This window comes from Canis lupus, chromosome 22 (genome assembly GCF_003254725.2).
Source record: "Canis lupus dingo isolate Sandy chromosome 22, ASM325472v2, whole genome shotgun sequence".
NCBI lineage: Eukaryota > Metazoa > Chordata > Mammalia > Carnivora > Canidae > Canis > Canis lupus.
In genome coordinates, this window is record NC_064264.1 from 49,472,674 (window position 1) to 49,487,349 (window position 14,676).

General features: G+C 38.3%; 1 protein-coding gene across 2 annotated transcripts in view; it reads left to right on the forward strand.

Annotated features, from left to right (window-relative positions):
• UBAC2 (UBA domain containing 2) overlaps positions 1–14,676 on the forward strand; it is a 178,834-nt gene that overhangs the window by 70,165 nt on the left and 93,993 nt on the right. The gene's annotated exons all lie outside the window — the stretch shown is intronic.

The window sequence follows — 14,676 nt, forward strand, 5'->3', positions numbered from 1 at the left end:
CAGTTCCAGAGAAACCTGGCACTGCCAGTGCTACAGCCCTGGAGAGTGAAGTGTTCATTCAGTTTGCTTCTCAGATTTCACCATTGCTGGTTTCATATTTCATTTTCTCAGATATGCCAAGTTTAGTTAGCACTCTATTCCTGTTTTTCCAGCTTAGGGAAATTTTTATAGTCATCCACTCTTCCTTTTTTGGTGGGTTTATGCCTTTTAAAAAATCTTTTAATATTCTTCTGGCACGGTTCCAGTAGGGAACAGAGGAGGTGAGTACATGGGCTCAATCCACCATTTTTAACTGGCAGTATTGTTTAAAAGTGAGTGTGTGTTTTAAGAACACTTAAAATTGTAGATTCAAATTATTTTTTCTCCATTGATTATATCAGGTTATCTCTACAAGCCTTCAGAAATTTTTTTTAAAGTCATTGTACCTTATGTTCCTCTCAGTGTTCTTTTACTCAAAATAAAATAGACTTTGTAACCAAGTACTATATTGTCTTTCAGTATATCGGCCATTTTATCTCCCCCAATTGTAGCAACCAGTAGCATTTCTTCAAGGCTCATTCTTTGTTTCCTTGCAAATTATGTTTTAGTCATTGACATGCTGTTCCCCGTAGGCTGGAGCAGCGGTGGTGAAAGGAGCAAAGAGGAGGATGCTTGGTATCCATTTCTGTCTACAGAAATTTAATGTTCTGAGTTCTACAAATACTCCCTTTCTAGCAGGATAAATTTCCTACTAATCTCATCATAGGAGGACCTTTCCTGTTGCTCTTGGTGACCAAATTATATGTTTGACTTAGATCTTGCTTTATCCAGAGTTTCTAATTATGCTTCTTGGCATTGCAAAAGGGTAAAACTTTCCAGGAATGGGCACAGATGATTCAGAATGCTAATAAATATGCCACCATAATTATTTGATGGAGTAACTTGGTTATTTGGACCTATTTAAAAGAATCAGTCATAGATATTTAAATGTAATTGTTGATTTTGTAGTCCTATGTTAGACTTTCAGTTGTGCCATGGTGTTACGGTGGTAAAAGAGTTGGTGCCAAGAGGTAGTGTTAACTTTTAATCTTGAAAGTGCTAAGGGATTAGGTTCTCTACAGCCAAGAGCCAATTGGAGAGTTAGCAGCACACCTATAATCATCTGTGGTCATCTTGTATATCAACCGTTGGGATATTTTAAGGGAAGTGGGTATTGTGGGCAAAGTTAACAATAAGTGACAGTTAGCTTTCTGAATTATTTGTCCCTCTGACTAGAACTTGGGCTAAATATTTAACATATAATCATTACAGCTTGAGTGATGATCAATGCCTTTATTTTAGAAGAAAAGGGATATTTCTCAAGACAAAGATAGAGCTGCCAGGGCCTCCAGATTTGAAGTGATCACATTAATGTGTTTAGAATGATAGATTAACTGAATTGAATGAATAGATATTTTAAATCTCTTCTCTCCTTTGATTCCTATCAAAAAATACTTTGTGAAATTTGGTATGGTTATATCTGTTTTACTGGTATGAAAATGGATTCTCAGACCAAGAAATCTGCCCAGGAGTATGTAATTCAGTTGACCAGAGTTGGAATTTTGACCCAGATCTCTCCTAGATCTAAAAACAGACCTAGATCACTCCTTGATCTAAAACACAGAGTGTTTCCCAGTCAAGATAAGTTAGTAGAAGTTGACAGGTTGGTGGTTCATCCTGTTTATCAATTTGCAGAGGATTATGTTTCTGAGTATTGATTATAAGAAATATTGAGGTGTTCTCTCCTAATGAGTTTCTCTTTATAAAGTCTCCTGTTGTGTAGCTAAAACCTTTGGAATTAAGTCCTGTTTCCTTCCACTCTCTCACCCTCTTCACCCTTTAACTTCTTCCCCACCCTTCTCTGCTCACCCCTAGTCCTTCTTCCCCCTTCCAGAAATACCTTACTGCTTTGGCTAGACTCACCAGAGATTTTAGTAAGTAGGTACTTAAATGTAATTGTACCAAGCAAAGTTGACTAATGAGACAGAAGTTTCTCAAAACTTATTCAGAATGAGAGATATGAGATAATAAATAACCTCAGCTCATGGGCGGCAGGAAAACTAAAAAGTAACTTCTTGCAGAAGCTTTCTTTGAGCATCCTTGTCCTCAGACTAGGTCACGGTCTCGAGAGATGTTTTCTGAGAACATTTCTCATTGCACTTATCACCATAAAAATTGAATAATTCATTGTGTAATGAATGGTTTAATATCTGTCTCCTCCAGTAGAATTGAAGCTTTATGCAAGCTAATCACAGTCTCACCTACTTACTGATCCTGCCTCGCTTAGCTTAGTGGCTCCACCTAGTGGGCACCTATGTTGGATGAGTGGGTGAATGGATGGCGGATGGGTGGACAGAGTAAATAAATGAATGAAAAGGCATTGGTCTTTTGATTGCATTTCTTCTGCTTTTGTCTGGACTCTTGCAGGAACCTTTCTGTCACCATCTCAAAGCTATCATCTACACTGTTCCACGCCCCCTGAGTTTACCTCCAAAGGAGATCTTATCTTTATTCCTTTACGCCTTCAGAAACCTGTGACTTCCCACTGCTGTCTGTTAGTGAGGCACCTCAGAATTGAGTTCCTACCAACCTTTCTAGTCTCATTTTCCCTCATTCTCCCCTTATACTCTACACATCAGGTTCGGTGCATTATTCACCTCTACTTGTCACTTTTGTGTCATTTCCCATCTCTCTGAATTTGTGTATGCAGATAGTTCTGATTGCAGCATCCTTTCTCCCTTGCTTGGCCAACTTCTGCTTATCCTTCAAGACTCACCTGGAATATCTAGTCTGTGAAACCTTCCCCCAGCCAGAATTAATCACTTATCCATTTGTGTTCACAGATGACTTTATGCTTACAAGTTACATATAATATTTATTACTTGATTTTGTAATTATTTACCTAATTGACTACTCTTTCAACTTAAGAGCAGGCTCTTCTATTTTATGGCTCCTTCAGTGTGGAGCATAAAGTAGGGAAAAGACTGTTTTTTAATATGAGAGAGACCTGGCTGTGATTGAGATTTTGGGCTGCCACATGCTAGTTACTTGAATTATTCTTTTGTATTAATGGCTCGCTCTTTTCTTTTTTTTTCCTCTGTCTCTCTCTCAGGAAGTCACCTCAGATCTGTTACTCAGAAAAATATAAACATTGAATTCCAAATTTGAGTTAAAGAATTGAAATGTGGATTTATGAAATCATTTCCAACATCTTATCTAGAGAGAAATATATGATCCATTCATTCTGTCATTCTCAAAATATCTTTCTCAACCAAGGTCTCAATCTTCCCACCAGTTCAGTATTTGGGTGTGTAATGCCATGTGTATGACGTATCTGTTAGGAGTCAGTGAGCACACACCATGTCCCATGTACCATGTGCTGCCTCGATGTCACTTTAATCCTCAGAATAATCCTCTCCAGTAAGGAAACAGGCTCAGAAACCTTGAGCACCATTTTCTGTAAAGTGATGAAAGAAAAATCATGATGTTAGAAAATAAGTATGGAGAGGAAGTGGCTTATGTGCTTGATATTGTCCCAGGAGTGATTAGGAAATGAAATAGCTACTCAGTGTAATCGAGATATTAGTAAAATTTGAAGCCCAGTGTCTTTAGAAGCAAATAAAATGGCATACAGAATTTCTTAACTTGGAGATTGTTGGTTACTTGTGAAAGGAGATGCTGGCTTTTCATATTGCAGGGTTTCCTTGACAGTTTCAAGGGTCAGAGTGTCTTTCCAGGGTACAGATTTAATGTGTTCTGTTCAGAAGGGTCTGTAGGCTGTCATGAGAGGGTTGTGGAAAGCCACGTGATCAGTGATTTTATATGTGAATGTGAGGAGTTGGTCTAGTTAGCCTAACCCACTTTTCTCAACCTTGGTCAGCACTTTCAGCTACATACTTCTTCACTGGGGGGCGGGGGGAGCTATGCTGTGCTTTTGCAGGGTGTTCAGCAACATCCCTGGCCTCCACCCACTAGATGCCAATAGCAACCCCACCTAAACATGTCTTGACAGCTAAACATGTCTCCAGATATTGCCAGATGATGCTTGGGCGGGCAAAATTGCACCCGATGGAGGGTCACTGACTTAAACTGAGCTCTTATGGCACCGATCACCTGTGTTTTGAAATCCCATAATGTGCACGGTGCTGGGTGGTAAGTAGAACCTTGAAAAGAGCCCACACCCTTGAGTTGCTGGCCTGTGAAGCTTGCTGAGGTCTTTTGACTATGTAGAATATTTCTAGTAGTCGACTGAAATAGCTTTGGTTGAAGCTACTAGTAAAAATTTGTTTCAAAGAAGTTCAACATCTGTTTTCATTTCTGCTTTTGTAAGTTGCTTTGCTACTCAATTCCTTTATTTTAGATGTTTCCTCTTAGAACTTAAAACATTTGAGTATATGTCAGAATTTCTAGTTTAATGGGATACGTTTTATTTAATGCAGAAATAAAACTATTAATAACTTTAACTTAAGATAGGACAGTGGAAAGTTTAATGTTACGTCAAGCTGCAATGACAGCAATGTAGATAATAGTGAAGGGAACTACAAGTCTGGTATATTCGAGATTCACTTCCTGTTCTTGTTTATCATTGGAAAGTTGCACCTTATGAAAGATTTGAGATTCAGATCATTGCATTATTCTAAGAAAAAAAGTTCAAAATGCTAACCACGTCTTGGTAACCATAGCAATCAATATATACAGCATGCAAAAATAATCTCATACCTCTCTTAGGGTTGAATTTTTGTGTGTGTATGATTTGTGTTGAGTTTTGAAGTATTTAATGTGCTTTTGTTATCTGAGGTCAAAGGGAAAAAGGCTTTCTCAGTTATGAGAGCACAGGCATGCTTGTTAGTTGAAGTAATAGAACGAACTCTGGCTTATCTAGCAGAAAGGGAGTTTATTAGTAAAGCAGTTCAGAGAAGATTTGGGATGGCAAAGAACCAGCCATGGATGCAGCAAAGCCAGAATGACACTCAAAAGTTATCCCTCCCCTAAACTGATACTAGTTGTTTACTTAATGTTTTAATGTTGGCTTGGAGAACCTAAGGTTTATGAGGACAACTTGGTCTGCATTATTTTCAACTCTCATCCTGGTGCCTGGAACAGTACTTGGTTCATAGTAAGCACTTAATAAATACTTGTATAAATAAATTACTGCATTGAGGATATGTTTGTTAATATTAGTAACAACATGGAAAAAATACAGAGAGTAGCATTATGAAATGTTAATATTATACATTGTATTTGGAGATTTTTTGATAGCAGAATTTACTCTTTCTGTTAAGGCATCTCGACAGATACATATTGAATATTGAATACCATAGAGCATTGTTTTACATATGTTCCTGATTTAAGTGAACATCCACAACAGTCTTACAAGAGTAGATGTTAGTATTATTGTCTGTGAGAAAGCAGAGGTTCTTAGAATCAATTGAGTCACTAGGGTCATGTCTACGTATTTAGCAGGCAGAGCCTAGACTGAAATTCATGCCTGTTTGACTCTTAGCTCAGACATTTCCTTTTGTGTAACACAGCCTTAATGCTACTTTTCTTTTTTTAAGGTAGAAGATGTAGTGAATGGTCCTCTGTTTACTAGGAAGACATTTGAGTATATGAACTCACCAAATGGGGTCTTCCTATATACATTTTCAACTGCAGTGTTGCAGATGTTTATAAAAGTAGATATTAGTGTCTAAAGACAACTTTTAGACTGCATTCAAATTTTGCTGCTAAAATGAGAAGTACAAAATAAGCACATGCTGCAAGAAACTTTTCAGGGTGAGGGGAAATGCCCCATGGATCAGTATCTGAAAAAGCACCAACTGTATGCCTGCCACTCCAGTTATTTGGCTTTTAATTTTCATTTTAACTTAGTGGAAGAAACTGTGCTGTTCCTCTGTAGAGCTCCCAAATGCTGCAGCTATGTTTTAGGCTTTAAAAAAATGTTTGAAGTAATCCAGGCTCGTAGAAAGGTTACAGGAAGAGGACAAAAACTCCTATAGACCTTAAACCTTAAAATATTCACACTTTTCACATTTACCTTGTCCTTTTCTCTCTTTATATGAATGGAATTTTTAACGAATCATTTGAGAGCAAATTTTAGGTATAATACCCCTTTACACCTAAATACATCAGTATGTATTTTTATTCATATTTGGCAATTGTCCCAATAATGTCCTTTTTTATAGCAAAAAGGAAAAAAAAATCTGGTCTGGGTTCAATCCATTATTGTGTCATGCATTTGGTTATGTCCCTTAACTTTTTAATCTGGAACAGTTCTCATTCTGTCTTTTTTAGGAGCCTGATTTTTTTAAAAAAGATTTTAAAAATTAATTAATTGATTGATTGATTAATTTGACAGAGAGAGAGCATGAGCTGTTGGGGGAGAGACAGAGGGAGAGGAAAATGCGGTGCTCAATCCCAGGACCCTGAGATCATGACCTGAGCGGAAGGCACTCAACCAACTGAGCCATCCAGGCTTGACATTTTAAAGAGATTAAGCCAGTTACTGTATAGAAGATGGATCTTATTTAATAAATGGTAAAACTAAACTTTTTTTTAAAATATTTATTTTAGAAAGAGTGCATGAGTAGGAGGAGGGACAGAGTGAGAGGGAGACTGAGGGCGGAACCTGCCAGGGCTTAATCTCACAACCCTGAGATCCTGACCTGAGCAAAAATCAAGAGTTGGATGCTTAATCAGCTGAGCTATTCAGGCACCCCTTTTGTTTCTTCTTTTTCAAGGGTGCCTGGGTGGCTCAGTCGGTTAGGCGTCTGCCTTCTGCTTGGGACATGATCCCAGAGTCCTGAGATCAAGCCCCATGTTGGGCTCCCTGCTCAGTGGAGAGCTTGCTTCTCCCTCTCCCTCTGCTTATCGCTCCCCCTTCTTGTGCTCTCTCTCTGCCAAATAAATAAATAAATAAATAAATAAATAAATAAGATCTTAAACATTCCTTCCTCTCTTTTGGTAGAGTATTTTGGTATTTTATGTGGTATGATGGATATGCTTAGATTGACTTGCACATTACCTTTCCCGTGGTCCTTAGTGTACCTCCACATAAAGCAAAGGGTGGGAAGCTGTATGCTTTATTTCTTCAGCCCCCTTGCATCCAGTTTTCTAGATATGATTTAGGCTCCACCAGTCAGAACAATATGTATGGTGCTGAGTTCAATATGAGGCAAGGCAGTAACATATGAAATACCAATTTTGTGGTCTAGTTCTACAGACCCAACTGTAACCTCCAAGGCACTGGAGGTTACAGTTCACACAACTTCCTGATTCCTAGATTATATCGAAATGATGTAACGACTTCCTGATTCCCAGTGTCCTAAATGTGGCAGAGGATGCATTTTTCCAGGTAGACCAGTTGTTCTTTGTTGTTCCTTGGAGGCACAGGCTAAATCTGCCTGTCTGGCTCTTTCAGCAGTTTTATAAGACCAAAATCTGTGTACTAAGTCTTTTTTTCCCCCAAGATAGCTTGAGAGCTATTCTGTTATCTAGAAGTGAATCTTTGCTGACAGGACTGGTAATTAAGAGAATTCGACTTTTACATTTGACTTCAAAGGTATATATACGAAGCAGCATACCTGAATCTGAAATACTTATATTTGAACTGGAACATGGTTTAAGGAAAAGGAAGTGGACTTTGGTGTTAGGAGATCAATGGAGCATTGTGTGTATGCATGTGTATATGTTTATGAAACCCTGACAGTCTTTTCATGTGGATTTCTAGTATAACCTGTTCTTTGCTGATGACTTCGTTACCAAAAGCCATCTCTTACTAGGACTTCTAGAAGGTCTGTTGAGACTATTCTTACATGTGGTCTTAAAATGTCCCATTCCTGTCCTCTGGTATGATTTGGGTCATGCAGCTTACTGATGAGAGAGGGGTTGGAGCCACGTGATACCCATCTCTCTTTCAGTCCTTTGTGAGTCCTCAAATTTCTGCTTCCACCTCTCATGTAACAAGAGTATGGGAATGTGTTCGAGACTACTTACGAGTTTTTTAACTGTATTACAGGAACATTTTAAACATAACACAAATGCAGAGAGAATACTGTAATGACTACCAAGTACTTGTCACCTTATGCTGATAATTTTGCCAAACACACAATCTTTAAATAATTTGACAACTGGTTCCCTAATGGGATACTTTTTTTTTCTTTCCATCTACCACTTTACCATTTGTTTCCTCAGTTCTGCATGGCCAAGACCTCTAGCATCTTTAAGGCCTGCCCCTGCCTCCAATTGACTGATTTCTCCCTGGGTCTCTTCTGATACCTGAGTGTGTGGGTATAGGCACAATCGTGGGCCATGTCCTAGGTAGAGTACTTACCAGGTTGTAGGACTAAAAATGGGCGTGCATTGATTGCTTGTTGTGTGAATGTGTGTCTATGAGTCTGTTTTGATGATGTCTTTTTCTTAACAGCTGTTCTTTAGGTAAAGCTAGTAACACTCAAATTCTTGATCTTTCCTTGCTCCTGATCCCTTAATAGGGAAAACCATCAGTAATACATATGATGGTTCTTGGGATGCTTTCATTACTCTCTTGAACTATAATAAGTATATGGTAAATCAGTGCATAATCTGGTTGGCATTTATCTTTTAAGCCTGACTGCAAGGCAGTAACTCCATATATTTTCACTATGTATGTTAAAACAAAAAAACCGATGTTTCACTCTAGGACATAAGGGGAAAATTGTAGAGCTGCCACCCTTCAGCAATAAGAACACATAGTGATGTTACCATTTTTAGAGCACCATTAAAACCTTTTGTAGCCTCCTTGTAGTTTCATTCTGACACACTCTTTTCTTCTCAAAACCTGCATGGGAAAAGTCATTCTTGCAAGTGTAGAAAACAGAAATAAATGTTCTCACACTCTGAGAAAACTGATAAAAGCCAATCAAACACTATTTGAATTCTTGGTTTAGATCAATTGTGGTAGGCGCCATGTGGGACAGAAGAGTAATGTGCCCATAAGTGGCTTGCTGTTTAGTTGAGTAGGCAAGACATCTGAAAAACATTGTTAGCAGCAAGAAGCTACATAGTAGGTATGCAAATAAAGAGAAAAGAATGTCTTTAAAACTTTTGAGGAAGATAAACTATTGAAAAATAAGATCATGTATTTTCCCACATGTACTAGTTTCCTCTGTGATCTCTTTCTAATAGCTGTAGTGTGGTAAGGTAGGGCAGTCTGGATATATATTATCAGGGAGACATTAAATAACTATTTACCACACGTTGCTTCCTTGTATGTGGAAGGAAGAGGAAAAGCTGGCGGTATTACTTAGACTCACAGCAGAAAACTATTTTTGGAGGGATTTTGTTTTGTTTTGTTTTTAAAATAAATCTTGATTGATCTCATTGCCATTCCAGGTTCCAATTTAGTATATTTTTCATGATTAATATTCCGATATGAAGCATGTGTTAATCTGTTGCTGCTTAACAAGTTATAACTGGCAATAATAAAACCCCTTACCCATTGCGCTTTAACAGTACAAATTTTTAAAAAATACTACAAATCATAGTAACTTTAGCTAATATTTGATGATTTTTCATCAACATATATATATACATATATTTTAAAGATTTTATTTATTTATTCATGAGAAACAGAGACAGAGAGGTAGAGACACAGGCAGAGGGAGAAGCAGGCTCTATGCAGGGAGCCCAACATGGAACTCCACCCTGGGTCTCCAGGATCATGCCCTGGGCCCAAGGTGGTGATAAACCGCTGAGCCACCCAGGCTGCCCATCATCAAAATATATCTTATGAGCATTTTTGATGTGCAAGGTGCTGTGCTTGGAGTTACTCAGAATAGAAAGAAGTAAGAGTCTCTGCTCCAGAGGCGGTTGTATTACGTAAGAGTAAATGTACATGAAGTAATAGACTGTGGGCTATGTGATGTTGGCAGACTTTACACATTATCTAACACTATTGTTTCATTGATAAGAAAACTGACCCTAGAATGACTAAAAGACTAGACGGAGGTGGTGTCGCTGATTAACAGTCAGACCAGAACCAGGCCACAGGCTTGCAGGCCAGTGTGTTTTCTCTTTTATTCTAAGATAATATACATCTAAAGTTACAGCTACATGGCATTGACTGTATGAGATCCAAATAAATTGAGGAAAGGAAGATGGGTGGCTGTGAGTAGTCAAAGAAGAATTTAAGGAGGAGGTATGATCGGGATATGAGTGTAAAGAATAAATAGGGGAAGTAGAAGAATCCAATTATTGGGAACCAGATATTCGTTATATTCATGGTACAGGAACAAAACCAACTAGACTAACTTGAAAGGTCCATGTTGGGCAATAGAGGGGAATTAGGTTGCAGGGACTTGAAAGTGTGGGAGAGGAACTTGGACTTGGTGTGGTAGATCATGGGGAACTATTCTCAATCCTGGAGCATGAAATGACACAGTGAAAGTGGGAATAAAAATTATGTTTGTTTGCCAGGAGAACTGGAGCATGTCTGCCCTTTTCTAATGTTCTATTTATTGGTCTGTTTCACTCTAACTAGATTAAATACTATATTAGTCAGAAGGCCAGTTTATGTTGTAGCCACAAATTTACTCTGAAATCTCAGTGGATAAATACATGAAGTGTGTTTCTTACTTGTGCCACTTGGCCAACATGAATGGTTAGGGTAAGCGGTAGGGGGGTTCTCCGTTGACTCATTCAAGGATCCAGGCTGACAAAGGTTCCCACCATCTAGAACAGCTCTGGCTGCTGTGATAGGAGGCAAGAGGGGAATAGAATATTTCGCTCTGCTCTCTAACACATCAGCCTAGAAGTGACATATGTCACTTTTGCCACCACTGCATTGGCCGAAAGTAGTCACATATACCCCCTAAGGGAATTTGAAGTTACTTGGTGAGTGTCTCTTTCAAGGCTCTCCGAGGATGTAGGCCATAATTCTACTTGAATAAAACAAATAGTATAGTGATTAAGACTAATGGATAGACCTTGGATTTGGACTGCCAATATTTAGAGCTGTGTGACCTTGGGCATGTTACTCAGTTTCTTGGAGTATAATTTCCTTGCCTGTAAAATAGGGATAGTAATGAGATGAACCTCACTGAAGTATTATGAGGCTTGAATGAGATTATCTATCTAGTGCTTCTGTAGAGAGATTATATATATGTATGTATGTATATTGGTCAAAGCATTATGCCATGTTACTGTCAGCAAGTATTTGTTGTTACTGCTCTGCTGGCTTCCACTATAACATCTGACAGGAAGGCTGGTTTCTGACAGTAGTTAAGGGGCCAGGGGAAAGAAGCTGTAGTAATTTAGGTGTGCAATGTCAGCATCTGGACTGGGATGACAATGTTGGGTCAAGAAAAGATGGGCAAGGGAACATGCACGGGGAGAAAGAACACCCAGGTGGCAGTCACTGGAGAGGAGGGCCATGGAGTATGGGTGTCTGAGAGATTGAAGCTTGAATTGTAGAGAACTTAGGGACCCTGCAGGAAGGAGGCTTCATGGAAGCTCTCATGTTCTGGTGGGGGATGCCCAGGCCACAGGAAGGCACAGGAGGTGGGGGAATGGAACCATCTCTTAATAAACATGCTTTTGTAAGCAGGGACATCCTTGCACTCTTGAGTCAGCCTCCAGGCACTGGGGTCCGACGGTCTGGATTTCATTCCTGGCTCCACCTCTGCATGTGCTCTGGCACTCAAGGTCCCTCATTGGCAAAATTGAGATAATAATTGTCCCCATCTCTTAAGGCAATGAGGATTAAGTGAAATAATGCCTGTCAAGTGCTTGGAAAAGTGTCACGTAGGAAGCAGTCAATAAATGTCCTTCTTAGCTAATTGAGCTTTTATTTTATTTATTTTATTTTTTTTGAGCTTTTATTTTAAAAGAAATTTGGAGATTATCTTTTAAGCGATCATTTTTTTCAGAATTTAATGTAAAACAGACTTGCATTGGCAGCAGTTCTCATGAGTGCTTTTAGTACTCCCTGGATTCAAAGAATATGCCATGTTGTCACCAGATCAAGTTTTCATTTTTTTCATTCTGACCTGAGTAATCAGTAAGGACATGTTTTTAAGTTTTGCAAAGAATAACAAATCATAATGGGCTAAGGAGTGACCAAAATAGATCATTTTAAGATCAGTGCTTCCCCATTTAAAATTGCCCAGTATGTTTCTGATTGGTGAGAGTCACTGCCCTCGCCTCTTGAAATATAAAATCATTTCCAAGCAGAACATATTCTAGATTTAAATTGACTTGTTGAGTAATTAGCTCTGTTTTTAAAATATGCCTAGTTTAAATTGCAAGGTCTTAGATGATCACAGTCTTCAATTACATGTATGCTCTAGTGTGTGTGTGTTTGTGTGTGTGTGTGTATATGTATGTATACACACACACACATATATATGTATATACTTTGGCTAATGTAATTAAGCATTTAAGGTGCATCCTCTATTGAGAAATGAAGAACTTCACAGATAATTTTATAGGGCTTTAGACTTTTGTTAGTAATAGTACAAAACAGGCACTATTCAGTTAGATGGATATTTGAGAACTTTTTGTGTGCCAGGCTCTGTACCAGGTGCTGGTACATACATAGCAAATGGCATCCTAGTGTTCATGGAACTCATACCTCAGCCAAGTTTATAATCTACCTACTGTTGGCTTCTTGTCCCATTGAAAGATTAGATGGTCTGCTGGCACATAATGGAACAGTTTAAGCCTTCTAATACTTTTTCAAGGTCTTGTGATACAGTTCTGTCTACTTTATGGCTAGGATAATAGAGTTAGGGTTATATACCTAATGTTGCCTCCAATTTACCAGGTCCCTCTTTGGAACTTTGAGTTTTTTTGTGTTTTTTTTTTTTTTTATAGATTTTATTTATTCGTAAGAGAGGCAGAGAGACACAGGCAGAGGGAGAAACAGGCTCCACGCAGGGAGCCCATGCAGGCCTTGATCCCGGGTCTCTGGGATCACGACCTGAGCCCAAGGCAGACACCCAACCGCTCAGCCACCCAGGCATCCCAGAACTTTGGATTTTGTAATAAAGTATGGGTGATACTATGTGTTCATCCTGTTTCACAGGAATATGGAAAGGAAGACATTACATAAAGTATGGACTGTTTTGTAAATTACTGAGCTTGTCACATATACCTAATATGATTTCTAACATCTAAATTACTATTCTATACTATCGTTGAAGAGTTGATTCAAGCTAAATAGCTTTGAGGTTTTTTTTTTTTTTTAATTAACCAAATATCCTTTTAGAAGACAAATTATGAAGAGGTAGATATGATTAGCTGCTATATAACTGTCAGCTTTCCTAGGTAAGTTTTTCTAGCTCACGATTATTATTTAAAATTATTAATAATGTATCACCTGATTCATATAGAAAATACTTTTACAGGGTTGTGATTTTCAAAGAGTGTGTTTTATATAAGGCCACCTCTTTGTAACAGAATACAAAGATTTTTTTAAAAAAGATTTTATTTATTTATTCATGTGAGAGAGAGAGAGAGAGGCAGAGATACATACAGGCAGAGGGAGAAGCAGGCTCCATGCAGGGAGCCCGATGTGGGACTCTATCCCTGGTCCCCAGGATCAGGCCCTGGGCCAAAGGCAGTGCTAAACCTCTGAGCCACCCGGGCTGCTCCAGAATACAAAGATTTTATGACAACTGTCCCTTTTTTCCAGGTTTACATATTCCATGAGGGAAAAAAATGTAAAGCCAACTAATAATCCCAGATAGTGTAAGGGTGCCCAAAGGCCAGATATAAACAAACTATGGCTTCATGAATGAAATAGGCAATAAGGGCCTTTTGAAGGAGAGTGAATAGCTGGATTTGACTGGAGTACAGACTTCTTCTTCTTCTTTTTTTTTAATTAGTTGGAGATAGGTTTAAAGTTTACCTTTTTGGTAATATGGCTACTGATTGGAAAAAATCATTTATATAGGTTTGTGTTAGAATGGAGGTAGAAGGCAGAAAACTAAACAGATAAAAATAATGTGTTACCCATTTGCCAAGTAACATAGATATTTACTTTCTTGTTTGAAACATCTTAAGATCCTTAGCGCAGAGAGGACTTTCTCATCTTCTGTGAAGCAACATGTTGGCTCACATGTAAGCTGGTCTCTGCTCCAGTGTCATCATCGAACTTGTGCACCATAGAGATTCTCTGAAATTATGGTGGCTCTATTTTTGATTTTCCTTCAGTAGCTTTCATTACAATTTTTCTTTTGGGATCCAATTCAAATGACTATGTAAGTGCCACTCTGCCCTGTATAGCATGTATGTAGTCGTCTGCCCTTTCTTCTCCTTTACTTGGGGAGTTTATATGTGGAGGGAAGAAAAGGTCCTAAGATCTTGACTTCCCTCCATGTAGTTTCAACCTGTCTCCATCAGGTGTTAAAAAGATCAATGCCTTTTTTTGGTCAGTGTCTTCAAGGTCAGGTAGCTCTTTGTGAAATACACATAATACAAATCTTAAAGTACTCAGTAAATAGTATTGACTCAACCATAAAGATGAATTTTCTTACAAGGTAAAAGTTTGAAATGAGTAAGATAAGATTTTGAAAGAAAAGATTTCTAGGATATAAAGCCTAAGAAAAATGTGAAGTATGACTCATGATACAGTGTGTCATTTCTTTTTTTTTTTTTTTTTGAAGATTTTATTTATTC